This window comes from Aotus nancymaae, unplaced genomic scaffold (genome assembly GCF_030222135.1).
Source record: "Aotus nancymaae isolate 86718 unplaced genomic scaffold, 86718_ANA_hifiasm-v0.15.2.pri h1tg000040l, whole genome shotgun sequence".
Lineage (NCBI taxonomy): Eukaryota > Metazoa > Chordata > Mammalia > Primates > Aotidae > Aotus > Aotus nancymaae.
In genome coordinates, this window is record NW_026988454.1 from 18,441,718 (window position 1) to 18,462,847 (window position 21,130).

General features: G+C 39.4%; 1 protein-coding gene across 3 annotated transcripts in view; it reads right to left on the minus strand.

The window, feature by feature from the left end:
• Positions 1–6,538, minus strand: part of TAB2 (TGF-beta activated kinase 1 (MAP3K7) binding protein 2) — a 96,844-nt gene extending 90,306 nt beyond the window's left edge. For 2 of the 3 annotated variants that reach the window (XM_012452566.3, XM_064360585.1), the window contains exon 1: positions 6,147–6,538. The gene's annotated coding sequence lies outside the window, so the exon portion shown is untranslated. The remainder of the gene's footprint in view (positions 1–6,146) is intronic. The other variant, XM_064360584.1, reaches the window with a different exon arrangement.
• Positions 6,539–21,130: the final 14,592 nt, after the last annotated feature.

Here is a 21,130-nt window from a genome sequence, read left to right on the forward strand (position 1 = left end):
GTATGTATTTCTATCTCATTTCCAAAACAGATTGTGGCATACCAAATACTAGAATGAAATACTTTTCATCCTATTTGTTCATATTTGAATAGAAAGCACACTATACATGCTTTGTGAGGAACTTTTTAAAAATCCAAGAAATATTTTGGGTAAATTACTAAAAGCCTCAGAACTTGTCAGAAGTCTTTAAGTTTGAAGAAAGCTAAAATTATTACTCTTTAGGTAGAAGATAACTTCCAACAAAACAGGAAAAAGTTGACTTGTACTAAGATTTAAGCATCTGAAGAATGGTTACTATGAAGATGGGAGGTGAGATGGTGGTGGGATGTTTTCACTTTTTAATGAAAACATCAATATTTCCTGTATCAGAGAAACGTAAGTAAATGACCAAGCTATTTAATCCAAAAGCCAGGACAAATCTACACTTTCACTGAAATAATATTCAAAAGATAAGATAAACCTGTTCTTTAACAGTTGAGCAAATAACTATTCATGAATTTTCTTCTACTCTTTTAAAAACTACTATATTACTTTTTCACTTTGATGCCAACATCATAGAAATAGTTAATTAATGAAGACTAATCTATCTACAAATAACTGATTTCTTCTCAATTTCTAGAATATTTTTTGAATTTTTGGCTAGATTCAAAAAATAGCATTTAAAAGACTTTGCGTAATATCTTAATCAGTGCTAAAAATTAAAAGTAGAGATTCCAGTGCAGCCACCTTTCAGACTCAGGATTTTACTACAAAAAGCTGTAATTTACAGAAAAATTATCACTAAGAACCATTCAACATTTAACACATAGTAATTCTTGAGCTCTTAACTACAGGGCAACCACTGAAAATATTGTGAAGTAAAGACTGAAAGGAAGACATGCTCTGCCCTTGAGATGCTGTTTCGTGATCTTCCAATCTAAAAATAAGTATTGCAACTTGCATGGTTATTCCACTTTTCCCTCAAAAATCCCATTCACAATTTGAGTTATCTTATCTTTGCAAAAACTTTCCTTAATACTTCATATAATAGAATCTTTGAATTAACAAGTAAAATAAGGACAAAAGCAAACATTTACTCTATATTTACTATGTGCCAGGCACTGTACTGTTTTACAAGTATTTACATGAATTGGAATTTTGTACAATATTTGTTGTTTACTTGTTAAAATGCTGAGATCTAGCTCATCAACCTATTCAACAAGCTATGACACCATGTTCCTTCACCAGAAAAAGATATCGTATCCATTTACCCAGAACAAGCTCAGAGAAACTAACAAATTGTAACCATCTCAAATCTAGTCCCAAAACTATTAAGTGGTAAAACCAGGATTCAAGATTCCAATTTTCTACCCAGCCATAAAACAGCTTTCTGAAGTACTAACAATAGAAAACAGCTATTGAAACTCCATAACTCTGAAGCACAAATACAATCATGTTCTGAAATTTGAAGTGTATTCTTAAAGGAAAAATTTTATGTATGGGATAGGCTTTGCTTTTTGAAATCAAGGATAATACCCATTACAGAGATTTTAAAAAGATCAGTAAGCAATGTTCACTCTGTAATTCCCTTTTCAGTTTCTTCCTGCACAGTACTTTTTTTCTCCCAGGCATATTACATTGCACTCATTTATTAAGTCTTTCACCACTAATTGTAAACTATATGAAAACAGCTATTTTTGTCTGTTCTTCAATATGGCACCTCCAGCATCTGAAGAGTCCCTAGCACATAATAAGTGCTCAATAAATTTTTTTGAAATAAAGAAAAACTTGGCATACAGTAGGCACTCAATATATTAGTTCCTTTCTCTTTATTATGTAGGCTGTCACTCCCTGGGTACCATAATCTGAACTGGAATACATGATTAGAAATGAAATAAAATTAAAAATGAGTAAGGCAAATCAAAAAGTCATATTCTCAGCAAAGCCTCATTTATGACGCATAAAGGTAAGAGGGTGTATGTAAATTAAATTTTGAACAAATGCACTTTTAAGTGCCAAAATTTTCATAGACATCTTTTATTAATATAAACATACACAATTGGCTGGGCGCGGTGGCTTACACCTGTAATCCCAGCACTTTGGGAGGCCAAGGTGGGCTGATCACGAGATCAAGAGATCGAGACCATCCTGGCCAACATGGTGAAACCCTGTCTCTATTAAAAATACAAAAATCAGCTGGGCATGGTGGTGAGCGCCTGTAATCCCAGCTACTCAAGAGGCTGAGGCAGGAGAATTGCTTGAACTAGGACCCAGGAAGCGGAGGTTGCAGTGAGCCGACTGCACCACTGCACTCCAGTCTGGGATACAGAACAAGACTCTGTCTGAAAAAACAAAAACAGAAACAAAAACAAAACAAAACAAAAAACCATATACAATTCACTTTGTGATAATTCTGACTTGGATGTCCTGAAACATCACTGGTCAGCTGACACTTCTCACTGTGCTCACTCCTTTTCTAAGGAACAGGAAAGAAAGCAAGCATATTCTATAAAATAAGTCAGTAAAAATCCAAGTGAAAATCTAAGTGAAACACATAACCTCAATATAGTAGCTCTGTTATCATTATTCTGGCATCTTTTTCTTATCCTAGGAGGCTGACTGAATGTAGGTAAAGCACCACTAACTAGCACACAGACTGTTTTGAGAGATAGGATACTTAAGAAAGTGCTCTCCTGCCAATCTCTCTTTGGTTTTATCAAGATCAGTCAAGTTTAGTGATTAACTAAAGAAAACATAAAAAGTTTAACTCCTAAGGGTACTTACTCAGGTTTTTTAGCTTTCTAAGTAAGCCATATCCTTGATTCTTTAGGACCAGAATCACAAGAAACAAAATATTTAATAAGTATTTTGGAAATATCAGCTGGCGGCAAATACATATGAACATGCATACATTTAAATTTGATATAATTTCAATTTCTTCAAATCCTTCTCATTTTAATATTGAGGGTTTTAAATAAGATGACATATATAGAGTGTCAGAACCTATGAAACGGTTCAGAGACAATCTCCATACAATTCAGCATGATCATCCTCCTGTGCTTGGCAACCACCGCTACCCACATCTCCACATTCCCAGCTGCCTAAAACTGCTCTTCTAATTCTCTACTAGCATCTTATCTTCTGTCTCTCCTCCTCCTTATTACTGTTTGCCCAATCTTCACATGTGCCTCTATTATTACCTCATAATCCTTCTATTCTAGAGACCCAATCTTAGATCAAATAAAGATGACGTAAGTGAAACAAAGGAAAAGTGCTACTAGTGTTCTCTGGGTCATGGGAACCTGGCCAGAGATATAATGGAATTAAATTTTGATTTCTGAATTACAGTTTAATTTATGAATTTTACATATTGTAAAGATTATCAGGAACTTTTCCCCAAAACATCTATAACAAGGCAAAAATTATCTTCTAAAGTATGATGATAAAAAATAAACTTTTAGTCTTGATCTGTTTATGTAAGTCAAAAAAATGCTGTTTTAGAAAACAGACATTCCTCAAGGACTTTTTTTGCATGTAACTCATAAAGTAAAACAGTTTACATTATACATATTTTTCAAAATGCAGTAGGTTCACAGATACATATATGTGCATTTCATCCTAAACAATATTTTGTGAAAAGAAATTTTCCTTACTGGGGAAATTATGGAAGTAGAATAAACTTTTATTTCTACCAAGACACAAATGTCATAAGACATTTACCCAAGTGTAAGATGTTAATAATACTAATGAAGCAATTCTCAGTACTAACCTAAGTGACGGTCTATCTACATAACTGAAGAGTTTAAAAACCTCCTCATTCCATTAGGTGTAATAGCACTTTGGGAGGCTGATGCAGGTGGATCACCTGTGGTCAGGAATTTGAGACCAGCCTGGCCAACATGGTGAAACCCCATCTCTACTAAAACTACAAAAATTAGCCGGGTATGGTGGTAAGCACCTGCAATTCCAGCTACTTGGGAGGCTAGGGCAGAAGAATTGCTGGAACCCGGTAGGGGGAGGTTGCAGTGAGCCAAGACAGCATCACTGCACTCCAGCCTCAGCAACAGAGCGAGACTGTCTCAAAATAATAATAATAAATAAATAAATAATTGTATCTCAGTTTTAGTAATACCCTTAGCTGAAGGCAAGTACTTTTTTTCCCACTAAATAAAGGACCAAGTGTAGGTGCAATTTTAATCAAATAGGATTAGGTTAAAATTTATTTTTCAAAAAGTAGGTATTTGATGAGGTTCTGATCATCTTACTTCTTAATGAGTCACTAAAGCACAGGTTCTACTATGAGACAGTTCACTAAAGACAGTTCAATAGTAGCATTTCATCGGTGTCCTTAAGAAAATACTTTTAAACTCAGGAAAAGTTATTCCATGCACACAAGAGAAAGAGAAAAAAAAAGTGGAGTACATTCAGGGACTTATTTATCTATAATTGACATATTCAACTTTCAGTTTGATTCTTGAAAGACTTAAAACTTAAGCACCCTCTATTAGAAACTGATAGAAACTGATTATAGACTTACGGGGGAAAAACCCAAACAGAAGTTCTGAATCACTGGAATTTTTGTTCTATTTCCTGTTAACACATTGATAATACCATATTTCAACATATTTGTTCCATACATGTTTTTTAAAAGCTGTAGAATCCTCAAACTAACTGTACCCTAATTTAGCCTAGAGCTCATTTGTCTAACAATTCTTCCCATTGTTTCTAATTAAAATGCTCAGCCAAAGCATACAATAAAAGAAAAGCAAGTCTCCCTTTATTAGAAACTGCCATGGTTTCAAATGTTAAAGTTTCAAATCGTCAAAGTTTAAAATCGTGACTTCATTGTTACAAAGAATTTAAAGATATTTATGAAAAGGTGTCAATACTCTGCTACTGTATGAAGAGTGTGGTAAGCAGTTGAAGTGAAAAAAAAAACTGAAAGCAAATACCCTATTCTGTGCCCACCAAAATTCCCGGCCAAATCTGTAATTGCATAACGATCATTATAATCTTTACGCTAAAGTGGAAACAAAATTCTTTTTCTAAAATGTGCATCAATCTGACCCCAAAATTTGACACTTTACAAACTTACCTAAAACAGACAAAATGGATGCAAAATTATATTGCCGCACAGTTGCTCTGAATACGATCTTAGTTTTCAAGAACTTTCCAATGAATAAGGGCACTCAACAGCCTGCACTGGGGGCCTGAATTTCATGAACTACGGAGAAACCCCTGTGAAGCTGCAAATTCCCTTCACTCTCCTGGAAACTCCTCTTATCAGAAACATTTGAAGAATTTCTCCACAACAATTAAGCTGACTTGAAGAATGGAACCCTAACATCTCAAATATACTATATATGGAATGAGACACAGCCAAATACATAAATACAAACTCACACGGTCTCTTGACACTTCGGTGTACAACTCTGCCTGAACATCCCACAGCATCAGCAACAGAAAGATCCACCTGTCACCTGTTCAGCAACGCCAAGAGACCCTTGCAGCCTCCCTGCCCCAACCAAAATCGTAGGGTTTGAAGTTGACGGACAGAAAACTAGAAATATCCAGTGAGTTCTAAGGGGCCACATATTCACAGCAGGGCTTGCCCCCCCACTTCAAAGACGTCTGCAGAAATCCAAGATCCGCAAGGAAACGATGTTCTCCCCACCTCCGCCTGACCCCCACATAACTGACTTGTGTCTCTCCCCAAAACCCCCACCCCTAAGTCATCTTTAACCAGACCTCGGCTCCCCAGAAGATTTTCCTCCCCCGCCCCCACCTCACACATGCCTGGGGGCGGGTCGGGGGCGCCGGTGCAGGGAGGGGCCCTCCCCAGCCCCTGGCGCCCTCCCCCACTCGGGGCTCTCCCTGGCGCTTGACTCCAATGAAGCTTCCCCCTCCCCCCCGCACGGACGCCCCGCTCCCCAGGCCCGGCCCGATGCTCCCCACCCCCACCGGACTGGGGGAGTTGGGGGGCCTCCTTCTCCGCCTCGCCACAGGGGAAGCAAAGAGGCGGAGGGAAAGAGTGCGAGTTAGAAGCGGGCGCCCTGCATGGGCCTCGCGAGGCGGCAGAGCCCCTTCCAGACGGAGTGGGGTGCGGGGCGATGAGGGGAGAGCCGGGCTGGGGATCCCGCCGAGGCCCCGCAGCTCTGTCCGCTTACCCTTCGCCGCCGCCGCTTCCCCCTCCTCCTCCTCGGCCGCCGCCGCCGCCTCTCCCACTAGGGCAGCCGTCTCCACCGTCGCCGCCGCCGCCTCCGCCACCGCGGCCACCGCCAGCGCCGCCGCCGCCTCCGGTTCCACCCGGCAGGGGGGACACCTCAGCCCTCCCTCCGTCCCCGCTCAGCCCCCTCTGCTCGCCCGCCGCCGCCAACTCCCTCCGGCCGCCGCCGCCGCCGCCGCCACCGCTCGTGGCTGAGGGGGAGGGGAGGGGGTCGGGCTGGGTCGCTCAACCGGCGGCTGCAGCAGATCAAAAACGAAGGCTGGGCGGCGTCGCCGCTCCCCGATCCTCGGCTCCAACTCGCTCGGCGTCCCCACCTCCCTCTGCCCCCACCCCCCTCGCGCTCGCCTGCCCTCCCCCCACCCCCCCAGCTCTCGCTCGCTCTCGCCCGCTCTCGCCGCGGCTCCGCCAGCCCAGTCCAAATCAAAATACTGTCACACAATATGGCGGCGCGGCGGCCGGCAAACACCGCGAGATCTGCGGCCGCGGCTGAGGCGGCGGCTGCGACGAGGCCTCCCCCGGCAGAGCCGCTGGGGAGAGGCCGGCGGCGGTGGCGGTGGCGGTGGCGGTGGCGGTGGCGGTGGCGGTGGCGGTGGCGGTGGCGGTGGCGGTGGCGGCTGCGGCGGCGGCTGGGGGATGCTCTTCCTCCGCCCCGCACCCCTCCCCCGACATTCGCAGTCTCGACGCCCGTCTTGCGAGGGCTGGAGGGAGGACGCGGCCTGCCGCCTGGCGGTGCAAGGGGACCGCCGGTGCCGGCAGCCCGGGGAGGGCTGGGACCCCTTTTCTCTACCGGGCCCCCATCCTTGGGGGTGGGGTGCGGGTCCCACCTCCCGCCACGGGGGCCGCTAGCAGTTTGGGTTGAGGGAAGAAAGGAACTGAGCTCGAGTCCCAGCCGCACTTCGCGGAGGGGCTGGCCGGGTCCGGAAGCGGGTGGCTGGACCTGCCGGGCGGCCGGCGGCGCCGCGCTCGTGGGGTCCGGGGACCTGGCGGGACCCCGGGGCACTGCGGCGGCCCAGGGGAGCAGGTGGGCCCGCGGCAGAGGCACGCGCCGCGGTGCTGCGAGCCGGGACACACCCCCTTGGAGCCCGACTGCACTGAGGCCGCGGGCTAACGGAGGGACCCGTGCGGGAGACGTCTTGGGAGCCGCACAACTGGCAGCTTGTAGACTCGAAAAAAAGTGTCGGCTTCTGACTTTTCTTGAGTAGTTCGGGGAGAAAAGAAATCTAAATACTGCGAGGATTTCTTTGCTTCGATTTTATTTTAATTGCACTTTCCTAGAAGTCCTAGAAACAGAGCCAAAGACACTTTAGCTTTGAGGGGAGAAGGGACTTAAAGTTTCTGTCTCAAGAGATTTGTTTAGTTTTCCCCTAGGGGGAGAAAAAAACGTATTTAACACTCAGAAATTTCTCACAATGTAAAATATTTATTTAAAAATTCTAGCGCTTTCATGGTGTTCAAAACACTAGGGCATTTTTCTGCCCCTGTCCAGAATGTCCATATCCCTGCCAGTTTCTTCCTTGAAACAATCCTTACTCCCGAGAAAAATCCTAAAGGACCATTTTTATTCTTTTATTTCCAGTTTAAGCGGTGTAGTTACAGTGAGATTTTTTTAAAGTATCTTTTAAGTAGAGCGTTCCTCACAGTTAAAATTCTTTCTCCCCATTTCCTTTTTTCTCATTCATCCTTTAAAAATACCTGAAATCTAGGCTATAACACCAATTCAAATACTTTGCCACCAAAAGCTGCAAGTGCTTATGATTTATAATATCAGAATTTAATTATTTTCTCTCCATTGATGATATTAAGAGAAGTAAAAGTAGATTAGGATTTACAAAGTTGGAAAGATTCTAGTTTTATTCACTGGCAATAAGAAATCATTAAACTTTAATACTTTACAGCAGTTCTCTGAGGAATTATTTCCATACTCAATGATAAAATAGTTGATTAAATAATTTTAGATTGAATCCATTAAGTAAATTTCACTTGTCTTTGAAACCATTATAAAGCACAGAGCCAACAATTGCTTTTGAAATGGTAGGATTATGTATTTTATGCAGATTTTAAAAAGAAATTTATGGGATGTACGTGTACATATTTTAATAGAAATATAATGCTTTATAGACTTATGAGTAGGTCAAGTCCAAAAACTAGTGTGGGGCAGAGAAGGTATGTATAACAAATATATCCTTTCACCAACAGTGAAGAATTTTAACTTAGATCTATCTAGTCATGGGGAGGCATCAGACAAACCTAAGTAGAGGAAAATAAAATAAAATATAAAATAACTAGCCTGTATTCTTAAATCATGGTCAATGTCATAAAAGACAAAGACTGCAGACTAAAAGAAACTAAAGACATGGCAACAAAATCCAATATGTGACCCTGAACTGTATCCTTTACTGGAGGAGAAAAACATTATATAGGACATTATTGAGATAATTGATGAAATTGGAATATGGACTGTAGATTGAATAATTATGTCAATGTTAAATTTCCTGAATATGTTTGCATGAGAATATCCTTGTTTATAAGAAAACACACTGAATCGCTTCTCGGCCTTTTGGCTAAGATCATGTGAAAACACACTGAAATATTAAGGGGTAAAAGAACATGATATATGTGATTTTCTCCCAAATGATTCAGGAAAAATAAAATATATACATGTACACACACACATTTCTCATGTATTTTATACACATATACAGGAAGAAGAGACTGATACAATTTAAAACTTGGTGTTGAATCTGGGTTATTTTTAAAATAAAAAAACTAAAATTTGGTGGATCTGGATGTTTCTGTACTGTTCTTGCAATTTTTTGGTAAACATGAAATTATTGCTAAGTAAACAGTTTTTGTTTGAAACCCAAGAGCTTTAAACCTCAGAGAGTTCCTATACCTCACTAAGAGGAGAACTGTTATGAGGTAGAGAGATGATAAATCCTTTTACAATGGAACTGTCCATCTGTTTCTGAGTAACTAACTGGAATGTTGGTCATTCAGCTTTTTCTTCTTCCTTATTTAATCTATTTGAATTTGGGACAAAAATAGGAGTCCTTGTGTATTTGATAAATGTAATTTCTGTGTTTATTGATTCAGTAAATATTCCGTGTCTTTTATTCTCAAGACTCTGGAGAAAATAAGAAGGAAAAAAACAAAACTGGCTTTCAGGTGCTCTCTGTAGTTATTACAGGAAAAAGATAAAAGATATACTACATTCAAGAGCCTTTTAGTCTAGTATGGTCCTGATACAGTAGCCACTTGCTACCTGGGGCTGTTTGAATTCAAATTCAAATTAAAATTCAGGCCCTCAGCTGCACTAGCCACATTTAAAGTGCTCAATAAACCGTGTGTTCCATCTGTTCTATCGAACAGGGCTTGTAGTAGAACAGACTGCTCTATATAAATAGCACTGATACAAAGTAGCTGGCAATAAACATCATTGAAACTTAGGGGAAGAGGGATTACTTTGCACAGGGTGGAAGTGGGACAGTTATAAGAAGATTGCATATATGCAGGTGAAAGTGAAGCAAGATTATTCCAGGCAGAGAAAACATGAACATAGCAGAAAAAGGAGAGAGATCCGTGAGAGATAGCACTTCAGTCTGTGTATCTGTAACAGGAGGTAGGTAAAGAAGGATAGGGCTGTATAAAACCACAAATGCTGAACTGCTGAGCCTGGGCGGTTATCTAGGCAATAGGAAGTTTATAAAGGTCTTTAGACAAGACCACATGAACAAATAGTTCTTTAGGAAGGATAATCTATCAGGTATATGAAATAAATGAGGTTTGAAGGCACAAAGACCAGATAGCACTGTAATAACCCAAATTAGAGATTAAATAGAGAGTTGGTATTGTGTGGTCTATTTCATGTATTTAACTTTAAATTTAAATCCCAATCTGTAATGGCTTAATAAAGAATTTCACATCTCACAAATTTGGAAATTCCAAAGTAGCATAGACTCCAGGTCTGAAAGATTCAGAAACTCAGTAACATCATCAAAGACCAGGTCCTTTCCATTTCTGCTTTGCTATCTTGGGTGCAGGCATCATTGTCTGGTTAATAACAAGATGGAAGATGGTAGTGGCCATTCCAAGCATGCAAGCCATAATGTCCAGAAAAAGAGAGATCATCTTAAGAGAGGGAAAATGTTTCCCAGAATGGCTCCCCATACTTCCTGACTCAATTCCCTTCCCTTCCTCTCTCATATCCTAGGCCATAGTTGAATCGCATGCTCTTTCCTGAATCAGTCCCTGGTCTACTTGGTGGAACAAATGTCAAGGAGTCAAAGATGGAGAAGTAAGAGTTAAAGATGACTCTGAGGGTTTGAGTAAAATGACTAGGGAACAAGAGGAGGAAAGAAGTTATGGGAGGAAAGAAGATGATTTTTGTAATAGTCCAGATGTATGCTGAATATGACCAGCAGATGAAAAGATGGGACTGGAGTTCAGAATGATCAGACTTGGGGATGTACATTGGAAGTCATCTGCAGAAAGAAAATAAATAAAGCCATGAGATTTCCAAAGGAGAGGAAGGGTGAGGGCTCACAAGACAGCCCTGGAGGGAGAGGTGGAAACGGAAAAGACATGGTCAGAGCTAGGCAGACCTGGGCCATGTATTGTACAGAAATCAAGGGCAACAGATGGAGTTTCAGGAAGGCCAACAGTGTTAGGAGCTGTGAGGAGAGAGACTGAGGCGGGAGGATCTGACCCCAGGAGTTTAAGGCTGCAGTGAGCCGTGATTGTACCACTGCATTCCAACCTGGGTGACAGAGTGAGACCCTATCTCAAAAAAAAAAAAAAAAAGAAAAAGAAAATCTGCATATATTTTAAAATACTAGGTGGCAAAGACAGAGGATGGTAATCTGATGGAACTGTAAGGCTAAAAACCATATGTTTAGTTAGGGAACAAAAAGCCCTTGCCATGTTTTTAGGCTTGGAGTAAAATTCAAAGTAAGGTGAAAGATTGAGAGTACAAAGATGAGATAACGGATACAAAATTTCAGTTAAATAAGAGAAATAATTTAAAAGAATTATTGTGCAACATGGTGACTGCAGTGAATAAAAATATTGTACCCTTGAAAATCGGAGAGAAGATTTTAAGTGTTCTCACCACAAAAAATAACTATGTGAGGTGATATGTTAGTTAGCACAATTCAGTCATTCCACAAGGTATATACTTCAAGACACCGTGTTGTACATGATCAATATATAGAATTTTTCACTCAGTGGTAGGTTGTGGTGGCCTATGTGAAAAGCAAAGAATCTTAGGAAGGAGTTGCAAAACGTGGAGGCTGGGCATGATGGCTCATGCCTGTAATCCCAGCTTTGGGAGGCTGAGGCAGGTGGATCACTTAAGATCAGAAGTTTCGAGGCCAGCCTGGCCAACATGGCAAACCTGTCTCTACTAAAAGTACAAAAATTAGCCAGATGTATGACACACACCTGTAATCCCAGCTACTCAGGAGGCTGAGGCACAAGAATCTCTTGAACCCGGGAGGCTGAGGTTGCAGTGAGCCAAGATGCCACTGCACCCCAGCCTAGGTGACCAGTGAGACTCTGTCTTAGTAAATAAATAAATAGATACAAAAAAATAAAAACACATGGAAAGATGATATCAACAGATGTGACATGAAGGAAGAATGTCATTGATCCATTTTTGTCTTATTTCTCTAAAATAAATGAGGTAATTTATGTGTGCATACTCTTATGTGCACAAAATGTGACATGTATGTGTTGTGATGCCACTGTATGGAGAAGCACCTGAAGTTGTTACAAATGATTAAAAAATTTATTTCAGAGAATACTAACAGTGAGGTCCATGAGAAATCAACAGTCTCGTTCACCTACTCAGTTACCCTTTGCTTTAGGACTAGACTTGAAAACAGAAGGAATTAGAATGAGCTATCTTCTCATCTCTGCCTCTTCCTTTCATGACATATTATAGTCTCTTTCATAAAAATATGTTTCATTCAGAATGGTTTTGGTCAGGATAATTGGCAGTTGTTTACAATCTGTCATAACATCACCTATCTTTAAGCTGAACTTGGGTGCTGAATACATTTAAGATTCTTCCTCACCTTTGGGTAGCTATCCAAATTTTTATATTGTTTTTATATCCAATATTTTTATATTGTTTAAAAATTCTGTTATCTTCCCAACTGTCCAACAATGATGGTTTCCATTTTTGAAACTAAATTCCAATATAAGACCTTAGAAAATATTGCTACTGTCTCATGTAGAACATGGCATATTGATACATGGGTATAAAGCACAAATATGATAGGAATTTGGGGCATACAATATTTACTAATTATAAACCAGTTACTACCACTAGCATTGATAGTGGTATCATTACTGCTACTACCACCAATTCACAACTAAAGATAGGTAGGTTTAAGAGGTTAAATGACTTATATAATCTAAAATAACTAGTAAATGAACAGCGGGACTTTGAATATATCTTCTGACCCCATACGTTGGGTCCTTTCACCATACCATCATGCAAGACATATTCTCCATGCTTTAACAATTTTCAAACAACTATAAATGGCAATAATAAAATGGGTAGGGAGTTTAAGAGAAATTAGGTTACTCTGAGAGTTCCAAGAGACCACAGGAGAGGGTTCTTGGAGATGATATTCCAGATGAACATTGAAGCAGAGTTGAAATTTCAATTGACAGAAAAAGTGGGAGGGCATTTCCAGTGTCTGCGATAGCTGGAAAAAAGATCAGACAAAAAAAATAGAGCATATTTAGGGAACATGAAGTTGATTTTGCAGAACTGTAGGAAAAATGTAAGATAGTGGTGGGAGACAAGACAAAGCAGGCAGCAATGGGAACTAAATTTCGTACGTGGTGGTGTATCATTCAAGTTTAATGAACAATGGAACATAATTAGATCTATGCTTGATCTATCCTCTATTGAGGTAGAGAAGGAAGAGCAAGGAAGTGGGGAGACCATGGTGTCAATCATCACTAGGCAAAGGTATGGGGAACCCAAACGCACTTGTGGTAATAAAAAGAGTGAGAAGCAAGAAAAATTTCCGTGGTAGATTTTTTTCTTTTTATTACCTTAGGCAAATGAAGGAAAATACGGGGTGAGAGAAAAAGATATCAAAGAGGACTATCGATTTTGAGCCTGAGTAAGGAAGAATTGTTATTCTATTAACAAAAACAATGAAGTAACGTAGAGATACTGCTTTTGATGGGAATGATGAGTCAGATTTTTTTTATGTATTGTACAATGATTTTAGTTCTTTGGGGACCTTCTTGAGCCTTCTCTGTCGTTCAGATGTAAAAGAATGACAGGCTGAACTTACAGAGAATGCAAATGGTCGATAAACATACAAAAGACTTCAGCCTCCTTGGTAATTATGTAAATGTGAGTTTTTTTCTTTTTTTCCCTCTTTTCTTAGTTTTTTTTTTTTAAAGAATATATTATTTTCCAGCCTATCACATAAAGATTGAGAAAACAAAATAGACAAACTACTCAGAAGTAAATTAAGAAAAATATAGGATTTATAAGAAGAAATCTAAAAAGCCTACTGAAACAAAGCTGGAGAGAAATAGAAATAACATCTACTTGAATAGAAAGTTTTAATATTTTAAGGATGAAAATTGCCCCCACATTTATGTTTTTTGTTTTTGTTTTGAGATGGGGTCTCACTCTCACTCAAGCTGGAGTGCAGTGGCACAATCTCCCTCCGCTGCAACCTCTGCCTCCCAGGCTCAAGCGATCCTCCCACCTGAGCCTCCTGAGTAGCTGAGACCACAGGTGCCTGCTATCATGCCTGGCTAATTTTTTTGTATTTTTGGTAGAGACAAGGTTTCACCATGTTGCCCAGACTGTTCTCAAACTCCTGGGCTCAAGCGGTCAGCCTGACTCAGCCTCTCAAAGTGCTGGGATTTCAGGGCGAGCCACTGCGCCCTGCCCCACATTTATAAATTTAACTGTCACAGTCAAAAGTTGACAAAATGATTTTAAAAGCACCTGAATATTTTATTAAGTGAAATATAATAACCAGGTTGCAGAACAATGTGTATCGAATGCTATGAGTAGTGTAAAGAAAGAAAAAAATCATACACACACACACACACACTCTGTGTACTGGGAAGGGAAATGGATAACTAAGATAAAGGAGAGAGATATCTCATTTCATCCCCTTTCCTATTTCTGACTTATGCAATGTGTAAAATGTAAACACATTACATATCAAAATTAATGAAATCAATGAAGAAAAATAGCTAGACCATTTTATTTGGAAGAGGAATAATTGGTGTTGGGGATGGGGAGGCATTGATATGACATACTTGACTACACAAAAGGCTTGTTACAAGGATTAAATGAATGAACATATGTAAAGGGTTTGTAACAGTTCTTTGCACATGAAGTATCACATAAATATTTGTTTCTTTTTTTTTTACATTTTTTGTTTACATTGCCTCTAATTCTTTATATTTGTTACTATTATTGTCATAACCTTGAAATGTGGACTATATGACTTAAATGTCATCTATCACGAAAGAATATCTTGATAGATTTTTACTACATAAAGTTTAAAAACTTTTGGAAGGGAAAAAATAAAAAATAAGATGAAATACAGCAAACGGGGAAAATAAACTTAGAGCATATATGATGAGCAAGGTCAGTCATTCCACAAATATTTTTTTAATATCTGTTCTGGGTCAGGCATTACGCTAGAGGCTGGTTATATATACGGTGATGAAAGAGATGGTCTGGCCCTCATGGAATTTATAGTCTACAGAAAATAAGAGTTAATATTCTTAATACATGAAAGGTTATTAAAAATCATAAAAGAGAAAAACCACACAGGGCACAGAGAATTTTTTTTAAAAAATAATCACTATTGTTTAAAAATATAGGGAAAATAAAATCAATCTCTGTAGTCAATTTCACTCTAACGAAACTAATAATATATATTTCTTTGTTTATTAATGGTAAAGTTTTTTTAAAAGAAAAACTCCAGTGTTGGCATGATGGAGACAGGCATTCTTGTATCCTGGGAATGGGCGTATAAAAAGTGTAAGCTGCCTGCAAGGCTGTTTAACAACACGTATTGGAATTTTAAATATGCAAACTGTTTGACCTCTTCCACTCCTAAGAAGAAATAATTGGATGTATATTTGAAGATGTATGTTAAAGGATGCTTACCTCAACATTCCTTATAATAGTTAAAAAAAAAAAAGAAAAAGAAAATAACCTTAATACATCTTAATAGGTAATAAGTTAAATTATGGTGCATTGGTACAATAGAATATGACATGGTGGTTAAAAAGAATGTAGATCTATATACATTGACGTGAAAAAAGGTCATAATACAATATTATGTGAAGGAGGTAGTTTTCCTGGCAGGTTGTCAAAAATACAATAATCCCATTTAAAAAATTTGGGTATATGTCTGAATGTGGGTATGTATAGAAAAAAGTCTAGAGAGAGAGATTCTAAAACATAACAGAGTGCTTTGGAGTGGTAAAATCTTTGTTTTATTCTTTCTACCTTTTTGGTAGTATTTTCTGAAATTTTAGCAATGACTACATTACTAATATGTCAAAATAAAATTATTCAAAAGTTGTTCCTTAAATATTTCTGAAAAACTCTCTGGGAATAACTTTGGTTTAACCAAAGCCATGATAACTGAAATTTTTATTATTTGGACTCTCAGGTTTTACACATTCATATTTTTTCCTGTCCTAAGTCAGTAGGGAAACCTTTGTAAATAATAAAATATTTCAAGAATTTGGAACAAAATGACAATCACAGAGTCCTGACCTCATTTCCACAACAGTTAAAAGTATTGAAGAAAAAGAAATCTTGAGAGGGCAGCAGACAAAAAAAATCTGAGCAGCACTGACCTTTCTGAAATAGGTTCCTTGGCTAGGGTGGGAGTGTGGTCGAATGGAAGATAAATGAGGATCTCATGTCTTCCTTGGTTTGCTGTTGGCCTTACATTTCCCCAAACTTCATAAATTTCCCCAAATAGTAGGCTTTAGGGTGCAAGAGAACTACTCCCCTTGTTCTTGTCACCCTTCTCCCATCCTGGTTGAATGTCATCTTATTTGCCCTGTTATCTGGCCATAGAGTTCCCTTGGCTTTGCAACTGTGCTAAGGTGGCAGAAAAATTCCCCAATTCAACCCAGTCTTTTGTGAGACTCGGCGGCCTAATGCTGGTCATATTTGCAATAGAAATGCTCTGTGACTCACAACAGTACCCATCCATGAACAGACAACAAGGATATCTCAGCCCCAGATCTGGGGGCTGGAGGAGCAGCAGCTTTTGGGGACTATGGGGTGATTGTAAGGAATCTGTGATTTTATATAGGACCCAAGTTTCAAAAACAAAATAGACAAAAAGACAATTACTGTCATGTGGGGACTCACATTTTAAAACACAAATTAAAAAGGAGTTCTTATTTTCAAAAGTTTACTAACTACAAATTAAGATAATAAACTTAGTATGGCCTTTCCTGTATTTGTATCTCTGTATATGCAGTATCCCTCTCCCCATCCCCACCTCCAACTTTCCTGCCCTGGTGAACCCAGCAGGGGCATGATGCCCAGCACACAGCAAGTTTTCTTTTTCGAGATGAAGTCTCACTCTGTCACCCAGGCTGGAGTGCAGTGGCATGATCTCTGCTCACTGCAATCTCCAGCTCCCGGGTTCAAGTGATTCTCCTGCCTCAGCTTCCCAAGTATCTGGGACTACAGGCCTGCACCACCAAACGTGGCTAATTTTTGTATTTTTAGTAGAGACAGGTTTTGCCATGTTGTCCAGGCTGGTCTCAAACTCCTGACCTCAAGCGATCCTCCCTCCTTGGCCTCCCAAAGTGCTGGGATTATAGGCGTGAAACACCGTGTCTGGCCACATGACAAGTTTTCAACAAGACTCTTCAGTCCAAATTGTATAGCACTGTAGAACAGCCCACCCACTTCTTTTCCTTCATTTTACTTCTCGTAGAACAAAATTCGCACACAAATTACAAAAAAAGGAAAACAAACTGTGATTGTGGCGGTGCTTAAAGGTGGGGCAAAAGAGAGGCGTTGGTCATCTTCATGTTCCTAGGCCTCATCATTGCTTTACCAACTAGCAAAATTCACAAAATTTTCTAAACATTTCTTTTCTAAAATAAATGTGAAAATGCTTGCTATTGTAAAATGGAAAACCTTATGCATTCTGAAGAACTTTCTAATCATAAGTCTGTGTATCTGAATTGGAGGAAAAAATGACATGTGAAGGAAACATTTGTAGACTCCAGTTTCAGCTACTATAGCATTTCTTTAAATAAAAGTGAAAAGAAAATTACCTCAGATTTATGAATAACTGCTTTGTCTATGTTACTCTCAAAGTCAGCATTTCACTGAAGAACTTTGTGTTCTATTGTGTTTTTTTCTTTGAACTACTTTTCTTTCCATGTGATAATGTCAGGATTTTTAGTTTCTCATCTATTAACAGCATCATCTATTAACAGCAAAGAACAGGCAGGTCATTTGAGATAAGGAAGTAATTAGGAGGTGCTTTTATATGTTTAATGGTTCCTGAGTCTGAACAATCTTGTGAGACTTGGATAGGGCCGTTTGAAAAAGGAAATGTATTCAAAGTGACTAGCTAATGCAGGATTTCGATTTTAAGCTTGTGGTGAGCCAAGTAACATAGGCTCATGTAGCAGAATCTGACACTAGATTATGTTAAAAAGGCATACTCCTACGCCAGCTCTATCCCACTTTTACTAATAATCAATATATCAGACAGGCATATGGACAGGAAGAAAGACATTCCATCCATGACAAAACAATTTAAAACATTTTCCAAGTAATGTTTCCAAACTAGGAAAGACTGCGGTACAGTCGCCGTCTGTATCTGTGGGTTCCACATCCACAGATCCAACCAATTGTGGACAGAAAATATACAATAAAAATAACAGTAACAAAACAATAAAATGTAACAATACAATACTAAAAACTAATGCAAATAAAAATACAGTAGGTAGCATTTATATTGTATTTGCTACCATAAATCATAGATTATAAATAATCTAGAGATGATTTAAAATATATAGGAGGATGTGTATAGGTGATAAGAAAACACCATGTCATTAAGAGACTTGAGCAACTGAGGATTTTGGTGTCCCTCGGGACTAGAGATGGAGGTATTCTTGGAACTAATCCTCTGAGGATACTGCGAGTGGACTGTACTAAGCCACTTTTAAACAAATGATTCTAGTCCTTTAGATAAGATGATAGGAAATCCTGATAATGGCATACCGATGCTATTTTCCATAGAGAAATCAGATGTGTGTGGCATATCTGTAAAGCCAACTGCTTTATGAAGTGAAGGCAGAGTGTCAGGACCTAGGCTTTGGCTACTGTGTCTGCCATTTCTTCTATTTCTACCTATCACAATAAGACCTGCTCCATAACATGTCTTCTTCTGGTGAGCCTGGACGTGTCCCACTTCGAAAGCTCCAGAAACAGACTGATCCAACTAAAGCAGACACTTTCAGATGGAATTCACAGACTTTTGTTACTGAAGGAATAGGAAGAGCCAGCAGGAAATTGGGCTGCCTGTCGATCAGTAGAAATGGAGATGTGATCTCTACAAAAATGAAAAGCATCTTTAAAAATAATGAGATTGCTTTTAAACTTAGAAAAGAATTTGAGGAAACCACACCAGGTGGCCATAAAATCAAGAGTATCCTAACCTTAGATAATGACTCCCTGATTTAGGTTCAGGACTGGGATCACAAGGAGACCCCATTGGGAGAAAGTTGGTGGGTGAGAAAGTGGGGGTAGCAAGTGCTGTGAACAATATTACCTATGCTCAGATATAGGGGAGAGAATGAACAAATTCAGCCTCAAACTCTGAAGCACTCCTAAGCTGTAATCCAAACTGCAGAGGTTGTTTAAACAAAATTCCAAATTAAAAAGAAAGTTTCCTGTTCCTTCAGTGTCTAGTTGAAATGCCACCTCTGCACTTATTCCTGCCAGTCCTTCAGAAGGATGCTCTCTTTTCATCTTTTGAAGCTGCAGCACTGGCTTTGCGCCTCCCTCGAGGCACGCACCACTCATCTCCATTTAGAGCCCCACTTTCCTGACTTCGCTGATTCACCTTTACCTTTCCATCTGCTGTGGCCCCTTGCACAGGACCTCATCCATAGTAGGCATAGCGAATGTTTCATGAAGAAGTAAATGAATATGTTGATTCTTTAAACAGTCCAGTAAAGTGCAGTTAGGTACAAATAAATCTGTTGTGGATTGAACGAAATCAATAACATGTAAGTTTACTTTTTTATTGCATAATAATACATATTTATTGTAGAACTTTAAGAAAATACAGATAAAGTCAAAAATTACCTATAATTGTGCTATCAAGAGAAAGCCACTCTTCTGCATTTTCTTCTATTTGTAAACATACATAGATATATGTGTGTTTATATATATAAATATATAATGTGAACACACACACATATACATTTTTGCAACCAAAATATAATAATGGGCTATCCTTCTTGTAGCTTGTGTTATTTCAGCTTCTCTGAGAATCAGACATCAAGACATGATTAGATGCAGTGGTCCTCAACATTTTTAGCACTAGGGATGGGTTTTGTGGAAGACAGTTTTTCCACAGACTATGGGACAGTGGAAAGGATGGTTTTGGGATGATTCAAGAGCATTACATTTATTGTGCTAAGGCCACAAGAGCATTACATTTATTTTTATTATGATTACATTGTAATATATAATGAAATAATTATACAACTCACCATAATGTAGAATCAGTGGGAATCAGTGGGAGCCCTGAGCTTGTTTTTCTGTAAGTAGACAATCTCTCATCAACCCCAGACAATCCTATCTGGAGGTGATGGGAGACAGTGACAGATCATAAGGCATTAGATTCTCATAGGGAGTACATAACCTAGATTCCTTGCATGCACAGTTCACAATGGGGTTCATGCTCCTATGAGAATCTAATGCTACTGCTGACCTGACAGGAGGCAGAGCTCAGGAGGCAATAGGAGCGATGGAGAGTGGCTGTAAATACAGATGAAGCTTCACTGGTTCACCTGCCTCTCTCCTCCTGCTGTGCGGCCTGGTTCCTAACAGCCCCCAGACTGGTACTGGTCTGTGACCTAGAAGTTGGGGACCCCTAATAAGATAAGAATCTGTGAGAGAAAGTGGGGAGAGGCTGGGAGATAGATAGATAGATGGATAGATCAATTGAATGGGGAAATAAGTCTGACCCCAAGTGAAGCAAAGAAAGATGAGGGTGTTTGATGATATCCTAGACTGCCATGTAGTGCAGAGAAAGTTCAGCAAGACCTTGAGGAATTCTTCAGTAAAAGGACTGGGAGATGTGGACTCCTCCACCATCAGAAGAGTCTACATTTCCCAAGAATGGGACTGCAATAGTAACTGCAGTCCAGTAGTAATTTGGCACAAATACAGGGACAGGTTTTTTTTTTTTTTTTTTTTTTTTTTAAGATGGGGTTTCACCATATTGGTCAGCTGGTCTTGAACTCCCAACCTCAGGTGATCCGCCCGCCTTGGCCTCCAAAGTGCTTGGATCATAGGCGCGAGCCACCATGCCCATCCTAGGGACAGATTTTTGAAGAACAGCAGCAGAGGCCTTTGGGCAATTATACTCCTTGTAGTTGGAAGTGCCTACCAATTAACCACCTTTTACTAGGACCATCTTTCCAAGCCATAAAATATTCATATATAGGGTTCCAATAAATATTTATGCTTCACAAATAATACATACATATTTTAGAAAACCTGGAAAATGAACTGAAAGAAGATAAAACTTATAAGTAAGTCTAAGTCTAGAATTACCCACTGTTAACATTTTGATATATGCCTTTTTGGGTTAAGTGTATATATGCAATGTTATATGCTTATATATTTGCTAATAT